Source organism: Aedes aegypti, chromosome 2 (genome assembly GCF_002204515.2).
Source record: "Aedes aegypti strain LVP_AGWG chromosome 2, AaegL5.0 Primary Assembly, whole genome shotgun sequence".
Lineage (NCBI taxonomy): Eukaryota > Metazoa > Arthropoda > Insecta > Diptera > Culicidae > Aedes > Aedes aegypti.
This window is the reverse complement of record NC_035108.1, coordinates 370878036-370884237: the sequence shown is the minus strand read 5'-3', so window position 1 is coordinate 370884237 and position 6202 is coordinate 370878036.

Here is a 6202-nt window from a genome sequence, read left to right as displayed (position 1 = left end):
CATGCTATTTCGGTGAAAAAGTGTAAAGTGGATAATTGATCTGAAGTTATTTATCGAAATACAGTAGTTTCATTGCATTTTTGGTGTACAGGTGGACAAATCATAAAAGCTTTTACAAAATTACATTTGGAAAATGAATCTATGCTGCAGGTAAGTTTGAACGTCCGCCGTAGTGGAACATTTTAAGTTTGATACGACGAATAGTAGCTCTTACGACGAAGTAGAACGAAACCCTATATTTCTACACCTTTCGAACATACTACAAAAAACGCGTTGCTATAAATAAAGGTAGCATTTATTACAAAGCTACTGGTAGTTAGCTTCAGCTGCTACTCATACTTTGAGATTGTAGAAATGAATAGAATAATAGGGTCCTAAAGCCCTGTCCCAATTTTAGTGCCAAACGCTTAAGTTTAGGCCACAAACACATGTTTACTCAATTTTCCAATGTTTTCCGTTGGTTTAAGCCCAAAAAACATTTTTTTTTAGATTTTGTCACATCCTTTGGCTTAAACTCAAATTTTGGGTGTATTTTGTTTTCCGTGTACCTTACGAAATGTCAGATAGGAACAACCTCAGTGGTCGAACTAAAACCCCTGTGGTGTTTTTGTCGACTAAGCGAACGTCAAACATGATCAAAAGTGTCAAGGTTCATTTATGGACCAAATTTTTAAATTAAAGTTTAAACATGATATAGCCATTATTTGAGCGGGAAAAATTGCTAAAGTAGTTACAGTAACATGCTTTTTTGAGTTATTAAATAAAAACAAGATTTCATTAAAAATTTTAGGACCCAATTAATATTTCAGTAAATAAAAACGATGTCAGCTTTGATATTTCGAAAGATATTTTGAGATTTCCGTAGAAATTTTGATATTTCGAAAAGAATTTTGAGTTTCCGGTAAGCAATTTTGAATCTGTTTGAGCGATCTGGTATTCTTTCTGGCGTTACGTCTCAATTGGGACAGAACCTAATTCTCTCTGTGGTGTCAATAAAACCTTCAGCATCCTTGGAAGGAAATGTTTTTTGGCACCGGCCTGATCAAATTAGCCCCAGTGATCAATTTGCCCCCGGATAACGGTACGAAGATACTCATTACGATATTTATGTTTAATCTGGCATTACAATTATTATATTTTTTCTTAGAAATTCTCAGATGTCGGATGGATTTCAGCTAATTATAAAGTATTTCTTAATTTTATGTAAGATTTCTGACATCCCAGATTCTCTGATTTCCTTTGTAATTCTGGAATCTCCTGGGTTTCCGATAGGCATTCTAGATTTGTTACAACTATTCTGGTGTTCTGGAAGCCATTTTGGGATTCTTTTGGGAATATTGTAAATCCGGTATTTGATCTGGCTATTGGTCTATTGAATTTATTCGGGTATCTTCAGGACGGTATTTCTGTAAGAATCTCTGAGATTTCAGTGAGATTCCTGAAAACTCTGGTCCGAATCTTTGGAATTCTTGTGAACTTTAGATCCTCTTGATTTCCAGTTCCGTTGGGATTTCAGAGGAAAACTTCAATTATAGTATAAACCTTTGAATGTCTGAATGTAAAAATGTAAAAGAAAATCCTTAATTCAACCACTATTGTGAGAATTTATTTTTATTCCTAAGAATTCCAGGCATACTACCAGGAAACCTACCGAAATAACGAGAATGCCACAGAAATACTAAGAATCCCATATCCATCATCGGAGTTCAACATGCTGTTTTTTTATTTACAGAGGAAGCTCAAAATTCTACCGCATCGAATTCTCAGCACCGGAATCATGAAATGTTAGGAACTTTATAATTCCACAATTGCTGTACTCTCAAGATTCCTTCATAGGATACAAATTTTTAGCTAAAATTTAAAAATTCTCAGAAAAATCCTTGTTGTCAAATCATTAAAAAATTCACATGTACATAAAGGGAATGGTTATCGCAAATTTAAATTTGAAATCGTGTAAAGCTACACAACCTACATGAGTTTGTGTTCATGATCGATTACGCAATGCATAGTGGGAATGTAGTAATGTTCAAACAAATTTGGCATCCCCTTTTTATGCATGAATTTCTTGATTTTACGCTGCATTCTGAATAGAATTTTCTTAACGTGCAGCATCAGTCACTGCTCATGTTCGAAAGTAGTAGACACTACATGTTCGAAAGGCTTTTTATTCATACCAAAAGTGTAGTAAACATTGTGGATTTTGTTTTTGAGTAGATGCTAGATGTAGAAAAGTTTAACGCATTTTATCCATACCGCCCATTCGACTTCAGCAGTCAAGCTTCTGTCGAGAAAATCATCAGTTATCGCATTGAATTTTGCTTTATATGTGTATTTCTGCCCAAACATGTTTGCTACAATCAAGTTAATGTAGAAATAACTACAAGTCACAAGAACGAGTTTAAAAATAAGGTCTCTCGTTGTTTCTTAAGAAAACTAATTTTTGAGTGAAATCATAAATTTATATATCAACCTGAATATGCTAATTGGAGTTAACGGTTAACTTTTACCAAGAAAACCATAGTGTATCATCTTGAACAATGTTACATCGTTCAATTTGTGCCAAAAACCCGTACCAAATAAAACTAGGAAGTACCTTTTGTAAAATAACTTTGGGTACTGCGCATTGCGCGATTATTTATCGCTACGGCGATCTTGAAAACTTCTTAAAACGCGTGTAGATCACCGCAGGTACTTCAAATCGTTTTGGCGTCTTCTGCGCGATTATTCCTGATTGTCCAAGGCATGATCGCGCAGAAGACACCAAAACAATTTGAAATACCTGCGGCGATCTACAAGTGTTTTTTTTTAAATAGTCAGCGCGAGAATTTTTAGCGCCACGCATAATATACTATCTGTTTAAATAACAATTGAACGGATGTTTATTTTCAAAATTATTTGATTCCATTGTTGCACATATTGTGAAAATCGCTTAGAAAACGGCTGAGGTATGCATTGTCAAATTTGAACTTTCGCTGGCCCCTTTGTAGTCAGTGTTAGTTTTCTCCCCCGTTAGTAGTAAAATAATTGAACTTTTCTAACCAAATTCATGTTTTACAACACTTACTGTTTCTAAAAAATCAACTGGTGTGAATTTTGTCTCAATAAAATACAATTTTAATTCTTTGGAGCTATCAGACATCGACACACTTTCAAGATTTCTTTGTATCCTCATCATAGACTTTATTTATTCCCATGTTTACTATATGTGAACATAACAATTGATAATAATTTCGGGACTTACGTACCTTGAGATAACTTGATCGTAAGCAGAAATGTATTTATTCAAACATTTCTGCTTCCGGAATATTTGCTTTGGTTATGAAGTGTAAGACATTAATGTTTGACATTTTCATACTCAGAACTTCAAAAGAAAAAAGACAGCAAAGTTTATGAGAAATCCATTAGTTTGGTTGAAAAGACTTGACGAAATTCCTTTTATTATTTCTAAAGAAATTTCTGAAATGATGTATGTCGTATTCAGTGTGAGAAGAACTTGAAAGAATTGGGAAAATCAATACTACTTGCGGGGTTGTCTACGAAACTTGAGGTTAAATTTTATATAATGTCTCAAGGGTGTTTTGTCTACTTATTTCAAGTAGAGTAAAGTGGGGCAAAAGTTCGAGTGGGGTAAGAGTTTCTTTTTAAGATTTCTAGCTCAATTCTAAACAAATCTTATAAATGTCACGGTGGTTCGAATGCTATTCAAGTAAGAGACTTTCAATCCAAATATCATAAAAATCGATTGAGATCTGGAAAAGTTATGGCTATTTGTTGTTTTTCGATGTGAATATGGTAATTTTTGGTCAAACTTTCGTTGCATGGAGCCAATTGAAGATAAAATCTTTTTCAATATTTTATGTCAGGGCGTTTCTAGGCCTATCATAAGGTTGCTTTGAGGTGTATTCGTTTTTGCGTAAAAGCTTGAAAACAATTTTTGGCCCATAGTGGGGCAAAAGTTCGAATCAGCGGGGCAAAAGTTCGACCTATGTATAAAATCACAGAAAAATTTGCAAATGGCCTAAAATCCACATATTATCTTCAAACTTAGTTAAATTAGTCTGATCGTGTGAAAACTGTCACCAAAATTTTACATTTCTACCTAGTTTTGCGAAAAACTGGTATTTTTGAGAATATTACAATAAACCCGGTTTTGGGTAATTTTTTCATGAAAATTTAGTGTGTATTTTTCGTCAAACTTAAGTTTACGGCTGGTGTAAAGTATGCCTGTCATAAAAGAATCGTTATTTTGTGTTTTAGCCAGCGAACTTTTGCCCCACACTAGATTCGAACTCTTGCCCCACCGGTGGGGCAAAAGTTCGAATAAGACAATCAATTTTGAAACTGTTATAACTAAAAATGGGTAAATATTTTGACACACGTTTGTTTAGCAAAATTATAGCAAAACTAAACAATCTACTATGAGTTATGTTATATTTTTCTGTCGGTGTAAAAATCACTGTATGGTTTTTGTTTTGTTTTAACTGCTATTGTTTTTCTGGAAACTTTGATTATACCACTAAGGTCGAACTTTTGCCCCACCTTACTCTACCTAATGTTCTCTACTCTACTCCATGATTTCGGCATCTTCTTCTTCATTGTATCCTAGGGGATTTCTATACTGTAAACACTGTGTGCCGAAGGCCCAGAAAGAGATACTTTACGGCCTTTGGTCGGATGTCTCTTCTCTTTGGTCCGGATGTGAGTTCAGTAGACTTAAAAGTTTTACTGTTTTCAAGCTTTCCAATAGGTTGGTATATCATTTAGCATAAAGTCGTTTGGCATAAAGCCGTTTGGCAGAATGGTCGTTTGGCATAATAGTCGTTTGGCATAATAAACCAAGAATTTATCGTTTTTACCTTTCTATTGAATCTTTCTGATGATATCAGGCTTGTTTTGGAGTCAATTGATACAAAATGCCACTTTATTCAACAATCATTTGCTCTTGAATAAATTTAAGCACACAGATAAAAATATTTAAATTTCAATGTAGCGTAAACAGAAGAGTATAGTAGAAGTAAATCAAATTCATCTATTATTACAGCATAAAGTTTAATTTTCAACTTAAGATGCTTGAATGTTGCATGAGAGTGTAAATCTAAAGTGCATCCGATTGAAAAATAAGCGATTTTTTGTTGACATTTCAGTTTATTTTGATGCTCCAAATATGTGCATGAAAACAAACTGAAATTTACTACATATTTTAGCTGTGTATATTAGGAAAGTTATTGACAATAGTATTTTATTATTTATCCAGAAATTACCCTTCTTTCAAATAATTATTCTTCTTTTGAGTTTCGCTATTGGAACAATCTTTTGAACTGAAGATTTTTATATATTTAGCACAAATTTACCCTTCTTTTAATTGTTCTATTTTTTTTCTAAATATGATGTTACCATAGTTATAGGTATGAAAACTGTTGATTTAAAATTTCAAAAAATTTCTCCTTCTTTTTATAGGCTGTTCTTTGGAGCTATATTTTAAAAGTATTTTTTTGTTTCCGACTGACAAAAGGGCGGCACTCGATAACATTGATCTTCTCAAATTATCAGCGAAAAGAGAAATCGATTACTGCTGTTACTTCGATGGGTTGTACTACTTTTCCTCAAATGTCGTTTTCTCGAACGCCAGTTCCCCGAATATCCCGTTTCCCCGACAATCCAACTTCCCCGAAAAGTTTTTAGCACTTATAATTGTCGTAACTTTATACATTTCAGGGTGGTGAACGAACTAATCATCTGATATGCACCCTTCTTTATTTAATTGGCGGTTCTTCCAAGTTTTACCGTCCTCAGTATTTTTGCCAACATGTGTATAGCCGAGAATGACAGAATACTTCCTTCTTTTGACTGTTTATCGTTCTTTCTCGTCACCACTTTTCGAGGAAACCAGTCATTCGGAGAAATGGCATTCGGGGAAAAGTAACACAATCACTTCAATGATTCTGAACGCACTTTATATGTCTTTTTGTTTTATTATGCCGCAATAGTTTTTTGGCGTCCATTCTTCTATTGGTTTAATTATAAATTTTACCTTCTTCTAATAATAGGCTGTTCTTTATGTGCATACTGTTATAATTATTTTTTATTTAGTAAAGCTAAATGTGAATCATTTTTATATTTTGCTGTTTTATCAATGCCAGATGTGTTGTTAGAATGATAATTAATTTAGAACCTGCCAATATTCAACATATACTTTTTTTGG